This window comes from Xenopus laevis, chromosome 6S (assembly GCF_017654675.1).
Source record: "Xenopus laevis strain J_2021 chromosome 6S, Xenopus_laevis_v10.1, whole genome shotgun sequence".
Lineage (NCBI taxonomy): Eukaryota > Metazoa > Chordata > Amphibia > Anura > Pipidae > Xenopus > Xenopus laevis.
The window spans coordinates 33,164,069-33,183,687 of record NC_054382.1 but is presented as its reverse complement, the minus strand read 5'-3'; positions in this window follow the sequence as shown (position 1 = coordinate 33,183,687).

Here is a 19,619-nt window from a genome sequence, read left to right as displayed (position 1 = left end):
GCTCAGTGATCATTACAGAGCGATTGTCAAGGACTGCGTATGGCGGAAGCCCAGGGACTGCTATTAGTAACCTCTTAAGTGAAGCAGGAGAGCCCTGCCAACCCCGGTTTTCACCAACACCCTTTTGGGTCCCCAGAACTTTCTGCTACAGGACTGACGGAGATCAGGAATAGTCATAGTCAAGGTCTGGCAAATGGTCTTGGGCAGGCAGCAAAGATTCAGAAGTCAAAACAGGCAAAGAGGGTTAAAACCAGTAGAACAGTATGAAAAAGGTTTGAGCAAGGATCTGGAATAGTAATGTGTGTGTTGAGAAAAACCCTAACCCGCTCCCACCCGACCCGTGCCCACCCGCATCTGGCTTCCCCCTCCATTTATAGACCTGCACTGCCCCGACGATGACGTCACAAATAAGCAAGTGGCATGCCGAGGTTGGGCCTGAACCGACCCGTGGCTAAATCCAATGGTCCCGCAGGTATCGGGCCGCCCGCATATCCCTAATCTGGATACATAGAGCCATCTTTTTTCACTCTTCTGCGCATGTGTCGACCCCAGGTAGAAGAGGTTCCCTCTGTGGTTCTTGCTAAGAAGAACCCTGGGTCAGTGTAGTTTTCTGCTGACAGAAGCAGCAATCTGGGGTATCAGGTAAGTGACTATAATCACCAGGGGTGCCTAACATGATTTTAATTACCCAGATATTGACTGAAACAACAGCACTGCCCGGACTGTTAATGGGAACAAGTTTATACACTTGTTTCATGCTATACTAGATCTAGCAATCTCTATTGACTCAGAACGCATAGCAAATCTGCAAGTGATTTAACCCCTGGGTAATAGAGACAATAACGCAATATCATTAAGGGGCATATTTATCAAAGGTCGAAGTTAAAAAAACTTCGAACCTCGAATTCAAAAAGACCAATCAAATGGAGGTTGAAGTTTTTTTGGGGTCGAAGTGGGCCGAATTCAAATCGTACTCAGGCGCAGGGGTGCTGTGCCAATGAGGCGAGTTGAGAAACCTGCCTCAGATGGTAGCTCCCTGCTGGTTGCCATCCAAGCCAAAAAAAAAATAGCAAAGGGCCCCCACACATTTAAAAAAAAAAAAACAATTAGCCAGGGCCCATCACACATTTTTTACAAAAAAAAAAAAAAACAAATTAGCCAGGGCCCCCACACATCTTAAAAAAAAGAAAAAAGCAAAGGGCCCCCACACATTTAAAAAAAAAACAATTAGCCAGGGCCCCCACACATTTTTTTAAAAAAAACTATTAGCCAGGGCCCCACACATCTTAAAAAAAAAAAAAAAAACTAGCAAAGGGCCCCCACACATTTAAAAAAAACAATTGGTCAGGGCTCCCACAAGTTAAAAGAAACAAAAAAAACTGCACGTACCTTAGCCAGGGAGTTCAGATGCCGGTATCTTCAGTTTCTTGTGCTTTGATTCGCCAGTGAAATGTAAGTCCCGTTAAAGGTGCATGGTGATTGGATAAAGTAGAGGGGAGGTTCAAACTTCTCCCAACCAATCCGCATGTGGCTTTACCGGGACTTACATTTCACTGGCGAATCAAAACACAAGAAGAAGTCATCGGAGCTCGGATGCAGGGGACCGGCTGTGCAAGTAAGTGCAGCATGGCCGGGCCCCCCTTAACTCCCCAAAACATCCGGGCCCGGGACAACAGTCCCCCCTGTCCTCCCCTGATGGCGGCCCTGCAACAGGGTAATTGGAAGGACTATCCAGGTGACACCTTCCTGTCCGGATTTCCAAATTAGGAAATTAGGACAGGACAGTGAAAATAATGACACGGTGATCAGCAAATGAAACAAGTCTATTGGTGTATTTAACAGAGCTGGAAATAGGGATAGGCAGAAGAGGCACGTGCCAAAGGCGCAAGGGTGAAGGAGGTGCGGGCCATGTACACTTTCCATCCTCTTACCCCATGTCCAACCTCTTACCCCTAGTCCAACCCTTAGTCTAGGCCCTCTTCTGCATGCTAAACATCTTATGTGTGATCTCTGGTGCTCTCTCTTGACATCACGTGCAAAGGAGTGTGCACACATGTGACGTCAGTGCACAACTGACCACACACCAGAGGGAGTTAGCTTGGCCCTGCCCTGATGGAATGGCTGTGGTATAATGATACAATGATACCTGCTACCCTGGTGGGCTAGTTGACACTGCAATAGTTGCTGCTGTTCTATCTTTAGATATACTTTGTACTTTCTTAAAAACTTGAGTAGAAAAATGACAGTGAAGTCCCACAATCTGCATGAAAAGTGATAGACATATGCATCCAGTTGTGTAACTATTGCAATAAAAAAAATTCCAGAGAGACCCATTGCTCACAGCATTCCCTCGTTGCTAAACCCACCCACCTGCTCCCTGTCCATTCCCAAGCCACCCCAACAGCGGTAAGTAGGAGAACGGCTGAGATGGGGGGATTTCTAAGAACTGTAGAGGAAGCAGACTTTGCAGCAAATAGCTCTTTTCATTTCCTCCCGTCAGTGCTATTTAAGTATCACAAAAATGAACAGTGATGCTTGTATACACAGGGATGTACATGTTTTCAGTTAGTTTAAGTGTTGGTTCCCCAGATGAACTGCTGTTCTTGGGCTGTAACTATGCCAATATCTCTGCTTTCAGCAGCAGAACATCAGAGCAGGAGACACGAACAGACAGAAACATCCAAGCAGGCACAGGATTCTGAGCCCTTGGAAATGGCACAGGGATCTGCCCATTCCAGTTACCATCAAGGGGTAACTTTTCACACATACACCTCTCATACCCCTACTGGCCAGCATGCATGCACCCACACATTCCTATATACCCATACTAGCTAACTTACATGCACCCACACATTCCTATATACCCATACTAGCTACCTTACATGCGCCCACACATTCCTATATACCCATACTAGCTACCTTACATGCACCCACACATTCCTATATACCCATACTAGCTAACTTACATGCACCCACACATTCCTATATACCCATACTAGCTAACTTACATGCACCCACACATTCCTATATACCCATACTAGCTACCTTACATGCGCCCACACATTCCTATATACCCATACTAGCTACCTTACATGCACCCACACATTCCTATATACCCATACTAGCTAACTTACATGCACCCACACATTCCTATATACCCATACTAGCTACCTTACATGCGCCCACACATTCCTATATACCCATACTAGCTACCTTACATGCACCCACACATTCCTATATACCCATACTAGCTACCTTACATGCACCCACACATTCCTATATACCCATACTAGCTACCTTACATGCACCCACACATTCCTATATACCCATACTAGCTACCTTACATGCACCCACACATTCCTATATACCCATACTAGCTACCTTACATGCGCCCACACATTCCTATATACCCATACTAGCTACCTTACATGCACCCATGTGCTGGCGCCCACCCCAACTCTGCATGCTAGGCATGTGTCTCTTCTGCCTACTCATAGTTCCAGCCCTGTTTTCCCCATTTCTTTATATAAAGGAGAAATGAAACTATGAGAATTAAGGCAAAAAGGAAAAATTGATTTGGAGAGTTATCTGGATAATTTATTTTTGATTCTGAGCTTGTTAGAAATGCAAGAAATCACGTTTAATATTAGTGAAATAATTATGTTATAACTGCACGCAAACTTCAAAGGCCCATTGTCCTGTCTCTTAATTCTACCAATTAATCAAGGTGATGGGAATTGATCCAATGTTCATACTCCAAGATTATACAATGCTCATTACCTTAACCTGTAGTTTTTAATTAGTCCTTGACAGCCTTTGCATTTTCCAATTCTAAATGCTTATATCTCTGACATTTCGTAATCTTAATACCTTTTTTTATACATTTGCACTTTTATAAATCCACAACTTATAGACATCCACACACTACACTTGCTTTTTAGACACTACATATTCCTGACATTACATATTTGGGGCAGAAATCCTAGCAGGGTCTTTTGTTGATATTTTTGTAGTAAACTGTGCATATGGCATCTGTCAAAAAGGTTCTTCCATGATTAATTTGGATATTCCCAATGTATGATAAACTGATAAGTGAAAAGGCATTCGTTAGGTTCTAATTCTACTCCAGGATAATTCCCTGAGGGTTATATTGTCAAGGTGTTGAAATAATATCAGCTGGAAATTTCAACATTGAAGACAGATCTGGAGAGAGAAATATATAGGAATGGACCACACTCCCAAGGGGGAGGGTGACATTTTTGCTTGGGGCAGCTACCTTTCCACTGGAGAATGTATATAACAATATACAGTAAATAACTGGGTCTATTTTGTGTGTTGCTAAGCCTCTCATTTAAATATTCATTATTCTTTGCCTCTGCCCTCTCCGGTCCGAGAGACAGGGCACTAATTCCTGAAATACATCAATACTAGAAATCTTTTGCTCTGTGAATGGCCATTAGAAATCACAGGGCCATGTACAACAAAATTGTCTAGGCCCCCTGGGCCCCGCCCGCCCCAGCCCACAAGCCCCACCCCAGATCCCACCCACTCCACACTACAGTAAAAAGTCCAGACAGACAGTGCTAAAAATGGTAAACACCCCCCACACACACACACACACACACATAGAATATATAATAAGCCATTGATTGTCAGGGCCCACTTTTAAATTAAAAAAAAAACATTGGCGCCAAGGCCCCCCAGAAAATATTTAAAAAAATATTGGTGCCCATGGCCCCCCCTGTTTTGGGAACTCCTAGAAGAGCTTGGGGAGCTGCCAGTGTCTGCACAAAGCAGGAGCTGGTTGAGGTTCAGGATTGAGAGTGTGGGTAAGACTGTGAGTACAGTCAGGAGGCTGAACTATCAGGCAAGAGTCATGTGAGTACAGGGGTGAGCCCAAACCTGTGTTTGTTTTGCTGGTAGTCCACAAGTGGCCCAATCCAGTTAGGGACTTCTTCAATTGTGTGAAGGTAGTGCCCAGTGGGCAGAGTTTTATTTTATGATTTATTTTTGTAAGCTGCAATGCTCACCCCTGTGTATGATTAAGTGACTGTGTCATGTAAAAGCAGTAAAATAAACAGGTGTGTTTCTATGAAGAAGCTGGTGCCACTGTCTTTATGCTCTGGATCAGGGGTCCCCAACCTTTTTTTACCCGTGAGCAACATTCAAATGTAAAAAGAGTTGGAGAGCAACACCAGCATAAAATAGTCCCTTGGGGTGCCAAATAAGGGCTGTGATTGGCTATTTGGTTGCCCATATGTGGACTGGCAGCCTACAAGAGGCTCTACTTGGTACTATACTTAGTTTTTATGCAATTAAAACTTGCTTCCAAGCCTGGAATTCAAAAATAAGTATCTGCTCTGAGGACACAGAGAGCAACATCCAAGGGGTTGGAGAGCAACATGTTGCTCGCGAGCTACTGCTCTGGATCCTCTGCTTATCTACCTACCATTTGCTAATTCCCCCAAATTGCATATACAAGCAGCCAGCTTGTCACAATACATAGTAGTGTCTCCTATAGTCTGAGGCATACAGTGTAATAAAGCTTGGGAATTAAACATTTCAGTGGCAAAAATATCAATTTATATCCTTTGCATAGCAAGGCTCTAGTCATATTTCTACTGTTCTCTTGGCCACTTCTTCCGCTGCCCTGGAAAAAGTTATAAGTGAGTATGTTTGTCAAAATAAACTACTACAAGAAAATATTTGTCTTACCCTTTGCAATTGTGGCTGCTGTGTACTTTGTTATAAAGCACTATATTGCTACACAGCTCTGCTCAATCAGATACAACACAGATTGAGCTAAAAAAATATTAAACTATTTTCAAGGCAGACTTAATTCAGACAAATTTCTTGTTCAACCTCAAGTCTTTTCTACTGAAATGATGAGTGGGTGATGCTCTGTAATTACCTTGTGCCACAGGGCTGTGCAAAGACTACATTAGTTAGTGCATGATTTTCTAGATTTAAATATAAAGCTAAATCTGCAGTCTGCATCTGGGAACACGTGCATGTATTTATCCACTGCACTGTGCTTTCTGAAAGTCAGATACATATTAAAAAGAGCAAAATACTTTATTGCTGCACTTTCTGTCTTCATATAGGTGGGTAAAGCCTGGTTTCATGGTTAGAAACGATATTCATCCTATGTCTGTGGTGTAACTAGAGTTTGTGGGCCCCCCTGCAAGCAAACATGGGGGGCCCACTTCCCCCTCTGAGAACTAATGAAGCACATGTATACCTTGCAACACTTGCAAAAAAAATCCCAGGCTTGCCAGGTGGAATGCACGACCATCTTTGATTTATTGTGGCCGGTTTATTATGTTGATTTATTATAGAAGTCCCAGCGGAGAACAATGTAATTTGCTTTCTAGAGGTGTTGCATCTGTTGAGATGACTTTGTCCTGTATTCAGTTGAAGCCACAGGCAAAGGCTATTTTTATGAACTAATTCCTGTATTGTTATAACAAACAAGGGAAAGTTGTGCTCACCACTAATTTTTAAAACCATTAGGCGAGGGTGCAATGAGGCTGTGACCACAAAATACATATAGATAAATACAAGAGGTCTTCTGCACTCAACCCATTATCAATATATTTAAGACAGAGACATTTTGTGCATACTGTTACTGAAAAATGCCTTACCCTTTAAACAAAACAGGGATTGTTTGTCTATATATTGCAAAATATTTAAGCTGGCCAACTACGTCAAAGTCATCCCTGGTATGGCCAGTCCCACACAAACTTAGTCCCTTTGTAGAATGTATAATGAAGCAATAGAATTCTTAATGAATCAGATGAAAATTGAGCATAGGACTGGCCAGATATGGGATGACTTTGACGTAGTTGGCAGTGTGATATATGGAACAGTAAACCATATACTGTTATACTATTTTGGGCACTGCAACTCTTCTGTATTGTAATTACCTGTTTTATGTGTTAATAAATGAAAACAAAATACAGAATTTCTTATACAATGAAATTTTATTTTACAAATTTGTTCTGCTGTAAAAAAATATATGAGTCAGAATTGATTCCTACGCTGTCTTATATGAAAATGAATTCAGGATCAAGCATTTCTGACACAAAAGTGTCCCCTGTGTGAGGACAGGTGTTGTCCATGTGACTGCTACCTGGAAGCAATTAACTCTGTCCAACCAGAGAGGTATTTGAGCAGGTAGCGCTACCTGGGCTAACAAGCTCTTGGGACTGGGACTGTGGTGACCACCAGGAATGGAGTGTGAAACTGTGTCCTAGGTAAAGACTGTGACAGGAGTTAGAAGACCACATGGATACCCCAGGGCAGGGTTTATATTGCCTATGGTTAAATCTTGCTTTTCTTCTGGTTATATAAAGTTAAATTGGTTACTGCATGTGTGTGTTTAATCTTTCCTAGTGGGGCTAGCTGTAGGTGCAACCCTGAATCTCACTAGGTGGAGGCACTGCACATTGAGAAATTCCCAGTATCTTTTATATAGCAAAGGGGATTCAGGGCCTGTATTGGAATCATTATTTTTATTAAAGGTGTACATCCTATAATACACAAGGGGGCCCATTTACTTAGTTCGAGTGAAGGAATAGATGAAAAATAGTTCGAATTTAGAATGTTTTTTTGGCTACTTCGACCACCGAATGGGCTACTTCAACCTTCGACTTCGACTTCGATTCGAACGATTCGAACTAAAAATCGTTCGACTATTCGATCATTCGATAGTCAAAGTACTGTCTCTTTAAAAAAAACTTCGACCCCCTAGTTCGCCACCTAAAACCTAAGGATAATCATTCGATCGATGGATTAAAATCCTTTGAATCGTTTGATTCGAAGGATTTAATCGTTCGATCGAACGATTATTCCTTCGATCGTTCGATCAAACGAATTGCGCTAATTCCTTCGACTTCGATATTCGAAGTCGAAGGATTTCAATTCGGCAGTCGAATATCGAGGGTTAATTAACCCTCGACATTCGACCCTAGGTAAATTTGCCCCAAGATGTCAAAATAGGGTTATACATTAAAATGTGTTGGAATTGTAATTAAAAATAGCAGCTGTTCATCAGATATTGCATTCACCACCTCTATGCCTCAGGCACAGCAATTACTACCACTTTCCATTCTGCACTTCCTAGATGTAACTGCCCTTCTCCCATATCCAAGGACTGTGAATTCACACACTTTAAGAGAAAATTACTTTTTACAGTGGGGCATTATTTTATGTTAGGGAAAAAAAATCTACAAAATATGTTGTTTCCTACTCTCCAGTGTCAGAACTGGGGCCCCTGCCACAACCCCCCTCCACCACTGGACCCCCTGCCCCAGCTGCAAGCCGCCCCCCCCCACATATCTTAGTTCATTTTGTTGTGACAATCAGGCCCAGGTAGAAGGTAAGAGTGCAGCACCCAGGGCAAGGAGCCAGTGGGGCCCACCAGGTTGTTTCCCAATGTTCTGCTGACCCAGTCTGACCCTGCCACTCTCTATCTAAGCTTCATTCCAGCACTGCTGCCATTTTCTTTGAGTACAAACAGTATGTGACATTATGGCACAGACAGATTGTTTGAATTATAAGGTGCTCAGTGCCACAATCACAGCAACTGGGCCTTCTTGATTGCTTCTCCTCATTCATAAATGGTCCTCAATATAAAGCTTTGAAAATACAAAATATTTCCTTTAAGCCAATGTATGTATCAAACTAATTTGGCTTTCCCTGATAAAGTTGAACCTTCATTGTGAAATACATTGCTTTTCCATTGCTCAGTAAAATATTTGATAATAACATACTACAAGAACATTTGTGTTATTGCTTGATATGTATCCTATAACAGTAGAGAACAAGAATTTCTCTTTATAAAACATTAAATGATTAATGTTTGGAGAGAACATTTATTTTACATAGGATTCTATCCCATCCCTCCCCCCATTTTAATAGACTCCAAACATTCTCCACAGCAAATAAATCAATGTCCAGTGACATTAAAAGCTGTTGAGTGTCAAACAATTCACAGAAAAAGTGGAACAAGGGAACATTATTTTAAAAATCCATGTTCACTGGCATTATGCAGTGAGAATAAATTGACGGGAACAGCAGGTCTGTCAGCGCTGTCATTTTCTCTGAGTCATCTCATTTAACTCTTTTTATATCCTTCCTTATGGGAGATGGTAGTTCATTATTTAGAGCTTGCAGCTCCCCAGCACAACTACAACTGTTAGCATGTAGTTTGTCCCTGATTTAAACCGCATATGTGTGTATAGAATATATAAAAAAACAGGATTGTGCTCATGAGATAACAGTGACAAAGCAATGCTAACTAACTGTTAGCAGCTCACTACCTATAGTGGCTCATAGAGTACATTTACTTCCCATTACAAAGAATAATGACTAGGGAGAAGTGACAGAGCATCAGCAGTCACATTGTTTTTTCCCACTCCCAACCTGCCTGTCAATCACCTAATGATGGGACTGAATTAAAGTTGAATTGTGTTATAAAGCAACACCCCCTCGAAAGATTTTACAGGAATAACATGGAAACCATGTTTTGGCAGCTGACAATGTGTACTGTTCTGTGCACTTACCGAATGAGCATGAAATAATTCACTTTGTACCTAAATCAGTATTATTCAGGTGAATAAAATCTGAACCCTGTTATTCTGTATGTTGATTGCACTATTATTTAAAGATCTTCTACAATATAGTGGCTTCTCTGGGCATAAAAACCTTTGCCTGGACTAATTTTGACCACTCAGTGGCACATTTGTTTTTATTAATGTATAATTAAAGGTATAATGTTGCACACAAACCCCTGAATAATATAAAGAAAATTCTTAGATTATACCAAAAGGAGAGCAGCAAGCCACTGAAATATTACCCTGGAAACTATGAATTTAGTTGATGATAAAGCCTCATGGGTCAGAAAGTTTACTCCAGGTCTCTTAACCTATACCATTAACCAATTAGGACAGGTAAGTGCTGCCTGCTGATTTGCTGCCAAAAATTGGCTTTAATTTAGCACACAGACTTTTTAAATAATTCATATTAAAAATAACCAATACAAGGTGAAAAGAGCCCTGTCCAAAATAACTTACAATCTAAGGACAAACACAAATGTCTAAAGGGAATTCCATACATAAAGGTATAAATAAATGCATGTGTGCATATAATATCTTTTTTTAATGTAGCTGTTGAGGGCTATACTTTTTGATCTGCTGTATATATTATAGCATAGAATAGACATCAGCCAACAATAATGAAGCACATTAGAAAATGAAAACCACATATTTCTTTTTCCGAGGCAGCTTAGATAATACAGACAAAGTATATTTTAGGCAGAGTATAATGCACAAGAAGATTTGGGTTATACAGAAAAATCATTTCTCTGAGCAGGTAAATCTCAGAAGTTAGTTGCGTTATGTGTCACAACCAAGAAATGTTTTCCCTGAGTGAATTCAAGTTACTTCTTATCAGAGGTTACTGGATGCAATTTTCAGGTCAGAGATCTAATTAAAGATACTGTATGACTTCTTTGCACCATGTCAAAACATGGACATGAAAGAAATGCAACAAGCAACATCAGTCAGTTTTCTGAAAGGGACAGGCAGCTTAGACATATGCATTAGTATATACACAGATACCCACAAACACATTAAACTGTGAACAGAGAATAGGTATACGAAGCACCAATACACTGTGTCGGACTGGGATGCCAGGGGCCCACTAGAAAACCTTAGACCGTGGGCCCGTATCCTAACTTATCGTCCCAAGAATCGGAAAGTAGACACCATGTCTAGGAGTTCCTGTTGTCGGACGTTCCTGTTGCGGATGACCATATGGCCCATATGTCTGCCATTTGGTTTGCAGCTAAAGCAAACTTGGAAAAATTGTCTCTAATCCACAAAGACTTTGATGATCGAAAACGGAGATCATCTCCCCCGTATAAAATAGGGGACAATGTATGACTGTCAACAAGGAACATTAATCTTAAAATTCCTTCTCCCAAGTTGAGCCCAAGTGTGTTCCCAATGTGTTCTACATATCCTTGGTGAAACCAGCAATCTCCAACCTGACCAGTTTCCCCTTCTTCTGTTTTTGTCGATGGTCAACAGGAATATGAAATGGAAAAGATTTTGGACTCCAGATTCTCCAGGGATTCTTTGCAATTCCTTATTAAGTGGAAGGGCTTTGATCCAGAAGAATGTTCCTGGGAGAAACATATGGATGTTTATGCCCCTCAGTTGGTGCGTATCTTCTATAAACAATTTCTCCAGAAACCGGAACATGGTGGTCCAGTGGCCCCCCTGAGGGAGGGGGTACTGTCAGGAGCGCTCTGTGGCACTCCCGGTGCCCTCTGCGATGCGTCCAAGATGGTGGCACGCTTCGGCGCCAGGACATCAGCGCATAGATACATGACGTCATGATGCCGCACCTGGCGTGAAATTTGAAAATAAAAGATGCTCCGGACACCAGTTCAATGCTGGATTATAGGTCCCAAATATTTGTGTTCCTGGGTATTCCTAAATTCGTTATAATTCATTCTCTGGACTTTTTGACCCTTGCTATTGACTTTGACCTTGATCCTGTGCTGCCTACCTTTGAACTTTGCCTGAACCAGACCACTTTTATTCCTAACCCCTTTGGCTACCACAAATCAGATTTTAACCCTTGGACCTCCTCCGCTATTGGAGCCGCAAGGCCCCTTGACAGTGGCCCTTGAAACTTTAAGCCTGCCTGATTGACATCTGGACAATTTCCAACCAGATATTGATCGCAAAAGCCCGTCGGAAGACCCCATACCCTGGCTGACTTTATATGTCAGCAGCTTTTCTCAGCCCGTATATGGCAACCTTTAAAGGGCATGTAAAGTCTAAAATAAAATAAGGCTAGAAATGCTGTATTTTGTATACTAAACATAAACATGAACTTACTACACCACAAGCCTAATCAAACAAATAATTAATGCTTTCAAAGTTGGCTACAGGGGTCACCATCTTGTAACTTTGTTAAACATCTTTGCAAGACTAAGACTGTGCACATGCTCAGTGTGGTCTGGGCTGCTTAGGGATTGTCATAAACAAAGCTGCTTGAGTTCTGCATGGCTGGGAAGTTAGGCGGGGGCTCCCCCTGCTGTTTATAAGTATGATTGTTTCCCTGCTCAGCAGTTAGGGACCATCTGACAATTCCTATCCACAGCAGTAAATGAAGGGAGAATTTCACTGCATACAGGCAGGTTTCTTATAAAAATGGTACACATTTTTTAATTAAAGTATATTGGAGATAGATTTCTTTTTCATTAAAGAAAGTAAAAATGGGATTTTATTTGTTTGCCTTTACATGTCCATTAAGGTATGAAGATCCAAACTACAGAAAAATCCTGGAAAACTCCAGGTCCCGAGAGTTCTGGATAACAGGCCCCATACCTATATACGGAGGGAGGGTTGGACATGTTGTGTCCAGTGGCCTTCTTTGGCACCATCTTCCTAAAGGTTAACTTTGGGCATCTGGGTCAAAGAACTGATGTTCTGTGGGAAGGCAGTGTCAGGGCCTGGGTATTCCGTTTTGTAGGTTAATGGTTACAGGGCGATAGGGTGAAGCGGGTGCGGGTCAACAAGGTCATCTTCCATCATACTTTGTCCTTGCACTGAAGCATTTGAGGAGATGGGATATCGGAGTAGATGATCTTGGTACAACCTCCTGGTGTGCCCTTTACATGAGGGTGCTAAATGTCTACTTTACTATCCCTCTCGCTTTGAAGGACTGCATTGGGGACACTCAGGAGCTTGCGCTTCCTCAATAGCAAAAGGCTGCCACTCAAGCTATTTGACGTATCCTGGCTCTCCCTTCAGGGAAAGCTTTTTGTCAGGAAGAATGTCAAGTATTTGTCGGTTGTCGACCAAAACTGCCCCTGGGGGTGTGGTGTGGAGGAGACCCAGGAGCATTTTCTGCAGCATTGTCCCTTGTCCCTTGGTGCGCTCTCAGGTCTCCCAAGCTCTAAATGCTCCGCTCCTGCACACCCTGGGCTATGCTGAACTGGCCTATGGAATGTCAGCCAGACAGCGCAGCCATGACCACAAGACGCTGTACCTGGTGATCACAGTAATATAAGTACCACCTATGGCACGGGCGATGTCGTTATACTTTTGGTTCAGATATGACTCCTGAGAGCATTGTTTTTTTTTTTTTTTTTATTTAAACTTTTTTATTGTATTTTCGAAAACAAATAGCATATTTAGCAAAGAAACTGTGCATAATATGGTATGTTCGTTATGACAGATTGGGTATACAAATATCATTGTTCCACGAGTGTATCAATCAAATTCAATCACTGTCAACAAGGTTTCTTGATATCTGTATAACACAATGAATTTTGAAAATAGACATTTGGAGTAGGAGACAGAATAGAAAGAAACATGGGAAGAGGAAAGAGTAAGAAACATTGGAGAGAGGGAAAGGAGGGGGTAGAGGGAGCTTCTTTATCCTGTCATTTGCGACAGTTAGGAGGTAGTTGTCATCAATACAGATACATGAGTTGGGAAGAGAGAGGAGGAGGAGGGGGCGAGTATCTTTTTCTATTTTCATTTCGCCTTCTTGCTTTGGAGGTGCTAATTAAGTTCTCCTCTGAGGGAGTTTTCTGCCCACCATTTGGTACATCTGAAGGGGGCCAGTAATTGTTGCTGTTTTTGTCCTTCCAATGTGTCAAGGTATTTGCTCCAAATATCAAAGAAAAGTGAGCCTTTGAGTTCCTTGTCTTGCAATGCCAAGACCCATTGGAGTTGCATTGTATACAGTAATTTGCGGTTCCAAAGTTGCGTTGGAGGTGGTTGCGCGTTAGTCCAATATTCCAAGATGGTCTTAACTGTGGTTAGTACCATTATATCTGCGAGTCTGAGGTTACCTTTGAAGGTGTTGTCAGTGGGTGTGGGATACAAACCCAACAGAATTTGTGGGTCTGCTCGGGTTACTATGATTCCACACCAACTTGCAATATGTGATAGAACTGTATTCCATAAAGCATTTAATTTAGTACATGACCACAATGCATGCTCTAGAGAGGCGTCCGCATGATTGCACTTTGCGCATTTGGGCGTCTGTGTTAGGCCAATTTTGTGTGCTATTTTGGGTGACACATATGCTCTATGGAGAAGTCTAAGGGCCACGTCTTGGAAGTAAACTGATGATAAGGCTTTGGTGCGTTTCACATATGCCGTAGTAATTTGGGTTATTGTTGTGTTTGGTATTATAATTGGCCATCTCGATATTCCTTCTGTACGTAAGTTGTAGTCTATAAGTGGTCGAAAGATAGCATATACTCCTGATGTTGTAAGAAGCCGTCCCTTATTTGCCTTTATTAAGACATCCAATGGATTATTTGTTAATTGTGCTTTTATACCCCGAATCACTAGTTCCGCATAGCTTTTTACTTGCAGGTATGCAAAGATATGATTATTAGGGAGGTCATATTTGGATTGTAGGTCTGGGAATTTATAAATTGTGCCCGTGCTGGGGTTAAGGAGTGAGCCAATCATGGTTAAGCCTTTGGAATGCCATAGTTTGAAACGGGGGTCTGCTTTAGCATCCTGGAAGCGTTTGTTGCTTAATAATGGCAGGAAAAGGGACAGTTTGTATGTACCGAATAATTTGGTTCTGATTTTTTGCCACGCCTCAATTGTGGTGTGTATCAACGGGTTGGTTTGGCAGTGGTCTGGAATTTCCGAGGGTAGGGCATGTAGCAGATATGCTAAGGAGATATTTGGTGTGAAATTTTGATCTCTTTGAGTTTCGGTGTACATACTCTCTTGGTTGATCCAGTCTTTGGCTATTCGCATAAGACTAGCCAAGTTGTAATATTTTAATAATGGTAGGTTAAGTCCACCATTGCTTTTAGGTTGTGCTAGTTTCATTAACGATATCCTGGGTCTTTTACGCTTCCATATGAAGGCTTGTAGTTTTTTGTCGAGTTAAGTTATGTCGGAGGGTTTTATTATAAGTGGTAACACTTGTACCTTGTAATATAGCCTAGGAAAGGTAATCATTTTATATAGATTAATTCTGCCAATATAATTAATGGGTAGATTTTCCCAGCCCTGAGAGCATTGTTAAATCCATCATGGGAGAGTTATGGTATATAAGATCTTTAGAGTCAGCTCGCTCCTGGGACACCGCTTCATTATGGAGGGGCTTTACTCTGTAGCCTTCGAGCCATGGCAGTTTTCTTTGAATAAGGAGTCTCTTTTATTATTGTTGTCATATTTTTATTTTAAGAACATGATTCTGTTGTGGGGTTTTTTTTTGGTTTTTTTGTGGTGGGCTCTGGATATTTTGGTTTGGTGGAGGGGAATGGAAGCCAGATTGGACAGAGATAAGACTTTGAAACTGGCTATCCATTGGGTGTTGTTGGAATTGGTGAGGGGAGGGGAGGCGGTCAATATGAACAAAGGGATGGACTTTGATAGTTGGCCATCCTCATACGGGTGGAATGGGGAGGGAGTCTTCTGGTGGTGGGTATCTTAAGTGGACTTATTTTAACCTGTCATTGATTTTATGGTAATTTAAGAATTGTATTATGGTTTGTTTCTTTATTGTAAGCATTTATTTAATAGAAAAATACCCATACCTATATACGTGCCTAAGTAAAATGGTATGCGTGTCATAGTTATCTAATATGTGCTGAAATGATTAAATACAACAATACCAATTCACCACAGCATCAATACAACTACAAACCATATAGAAACTCGGAATTCTGAGTCCATCTCCTAAGGCCGTGCTATGCAACTGGTGGCCCTCAAACCTCCCCCTGTGTGGCCCCCACATGAAAGTCTGCCTGCTATAACCTTGTGTAAGCTTTAAAAGGTATCAGAACACGCATTGGATCTATTACCCAGAATGCTCGGGACCTGGGGTTTTCCAGATAACCGATGTATCCATAATTTGGATCATCATATCTTAAGTCTACTAGAAAAGCATTTAAACATTAAATAAACCCTATAGGCTGGTTTTCGTTCCAATAGGGATGAATTATATCTTAGTTTGGATTAAGTACAAGGTACTGTTTTATTATTATAGAGAAAAATTAAATCATTTTTAAAAATTTGGATTATTTGGATAAAACGGGAGCCTGCCCTTCTGTAATTTGGAGCTGTCTGGATAACCGGTTTCCGGATAACGGATCCCATACCTGTACTAAGATTAACAGGCCCCTGCATTGTTTACAACTCAAATTCAGACAGTAATGTCCTGTACTGTTCACACCCCTAAAGGCCTGTACTGTTCACACCTCAGACCTAGACTGAAAGTCTATAATGCTCACCTGTTTACACCTCATACACAGAGCTGTATGTAGCACAGAACTGTTCATTTTAGAGTGGTCCCTGTCTCCTGATGTACTTTGCCTCCCCTATGCTTCTTGTGTGCCATACTCTGACTGCCATACGGGACCTATGGGATAAGAACCCAATAGAGTTTATTCTGGGGGGTTTGTTAGCATTTGGAAATTGTTGTTAGGGCCCCCCCTAAGGTGTTTAATCACGTGCTGGGGGTGCTGTGTTATCCACATGGGAGGAGAAGGCATATGGTTTTAAGGGTATGTCTTAATATGACGTAACTTTTTTCACAGATGATATCCCTGCAGTGAGCACCAACCATTTGTTTTTTTGTGTTGTACCCCATTAATGTGGACATGGCCTTGTGGTATCATGGGTTTGGTTTAAAGTGGGTTTCCATTATCGCCCTTCATCACGTAGGCCAGAAAAATTCTGGCCCTGGTTACCACCGAAGTTGGACAGCACTGCCCTATGGCATCATACCTCCACTACAATAAGAAACTGCTCTGTTTATTTGTTATGTTTAAGCTTAGGGTGGGTGAGATATAGAATTTGACCTGGTCAATGGTGTATATAACAATGCAAAGGACAAGTTATATTCAGTAGAATGTGCATTTGCTTGATATTTTCACTGTATATATCAAAGCTGTTAAAAGTTTGCTGAATTGAAATTTGAAACTCCCAGCATTCAATTAAGGGGAAGTAGTTGCCGGGTTGGTAGGCGGAAATGGCGTCACGCGCACACAGGGCCTGACGTCAGTTCCGCAGCGTGTGTGATGTCACACCATACCTCCTGACAATTTGGAAATAAAAAGAGCTACAAAAAAATTTGTCACACGTAGGTGAAATATTTTTGACCATGCCCATTTTTGTGGCCACATCACCTAATTATCATGTTCATTTTATAAAATTTGCCAGGTTATGAATGTTTGAACATATTTCTGTGTTTTTTTTCCAGTTATTACAGTTTTGATAATGAAGTTGAATTGCCCTATATGCTGTGGCTAACCTTTCTCAAGGGACCTCCTCATCTTAAATGTTACAATTGCATATTTCAAAATTGTTACAAAGTATCTTATTTGCACCTGTTAGCTGTTCTGAGCTCTCTGCCAAAAGACAATTAAGTTAGAAACTTGTATCTTTTTCTGGCAGAGAAAGTCGGGACTTTCCAGTACAAATGCGGGACTGCAGGTTGAGCCGTCAAAAGCGGGACTGTCCTGCTGAAAACGGGACAGTTGGGAGGTATGTCACACGCACAACATGCTGACATCACACACGTGGCGTAGGGGGCGTGTTTAGGTCTGGTGCCTAGGCATCAAACCTAAATACAGCCCTGAGTGGACACACTTCAATAAACAAGTGTGTTATTCCACAGAATTCATTTAATGAAACCAAGGAATACAAAAGCCAGTCTAGCGTTTTATATTAACTTTATTATGTAATATATTTACTTATACGAACAAAGGGAACTGCTTTGTATATCTGGCAGACTTCTGAATTCTATAACTTGTACCACTGCAACATGGAGGAACGTCCAAGAAGAGCAGTTAAACACAATATTATATCCCAAATAAAGGTTTATCACAAGGTGATATCACAACATGATGGCTACAATTTTTCCCAGAATTCTGTAATGGATAATACACCTAATAAAGCTTTGTCATAGTTTTGCACATCCACAGAAGCCATGTTTTGGTTGGCATCATCCATGTGACCAGCAAGATACCTCCCCTTCAGTATTTGTGTAAAGGTCACCACATATTTTGTACTGCTCATACACATCACTGCTGGTGACCAGAACAGGACTGAGAATTCTAAGGGCCTGGGGAAAAACTTATACTGGGCCTGTTCTCCAAAAGGATTTAAATATTTTAACAAAACAAGATGATACAATTTGCACAGCAGTGCAGTACATTAGGTAAATGCACTGGCAAATTTGGACACTCTGCAGTATTATTCAACGTAAGAGGTGGAGATCTATACTGCATGAATTGGGGAATCTGAACAAAAGAATTCATATTCCAGAGCCACCAGTCTGCAGTAAAGGGAGATTATATTCAGTGGCGTAACTAGATATTACTGGGCCCCACAGCAAATTCAATTTAGGGCCCCAAAATATTGATAAGGTGGTCTGTTCTACCCTGATATCTTAAAATTATTCATTAATTAGAGCCTCACTGGGCCCCCAATGCTCCTGGGCACCACTGCAACCGCAGGGTCTGCTTCCTCTGTAGTTACACCCCTGATTATATTTACACATCTTGTCACTGGTTTACTTGCATTTGCTAATCCTTTAAACTCTGACCAATGAACACCAGCTCCAGATTAACCTGTTCCTACAATAAAACTCATTATCACTTCAGTCTTTGTATTGACTTGTGGAGACTCTTCTTTTTTTGGGGTAGGGGGGTATTTCCATGTTTTTTTCTTGCCTATGATTAAGTGCCTTTTGATGACATGAAACGCGTAAGGCTTTTTCATTTATATATCCATAATAAAAAAGAATTCTGAATTTGTTTACACTATAATTAATGGCTCCTGGTTTCTACTACTTGGTCCAGTTTGGCGCCAGCCAACAATGATGTTTTCCAAATTCCTAAAAAACGGTCCAGAGCTTGGTATAGAAGATAACAGATGTTAGATAAACATTTGGCTTTAAACTTCAGAGCCTTTTGTCTTCATTTCAGTGACTTGGACTCCAGGTAAGTGCTGATATAATTCTGCCCCAGTTCTATATGACTGTACCATATTTTAGCGCTGTTTTGTTGCAAGCATGACAATCCTATTCAAAACATAAATGCAGCTAAATAATATTGTTTCCTTTGAGCACAAAGGGCTTCTAATAGAATACAAAAAAAGAATGGTACCCAGTATATAATTGACCCACAATAATGTGTCATTGTCTTGCATTGCATTCCATTTAAATAGGCCCTTTGCCTTGTATGAACTCTTTTGAATTGTTTCCCTGTACATTCAATACACATTTCATTTTGTGTTTTTTATGACATAAAAGTAAATAAGACCCTTAAAATTGGGCAGCAGCTGTGAATTCTTCTGGCCTGCCTGACTCATTCACTCTACATAGTAATTGTAATTCTCTGGAACTGATTTGAGTCAGGACTGACCTCCAGTATGTCAGATTCCAAAATGCTAATCTCTGCAAACGCTCGCTTCATCATTATCTGAAGACTTATATTTTAATACATGTAACAGCTTTTTTTATGTCAGAAAGACAATGGAAGCCAGAATATATCCTTTCTTTCCCATGTGCAGGTGGGACTTCAATATAATTATCTTCTGTGGCTGATATAC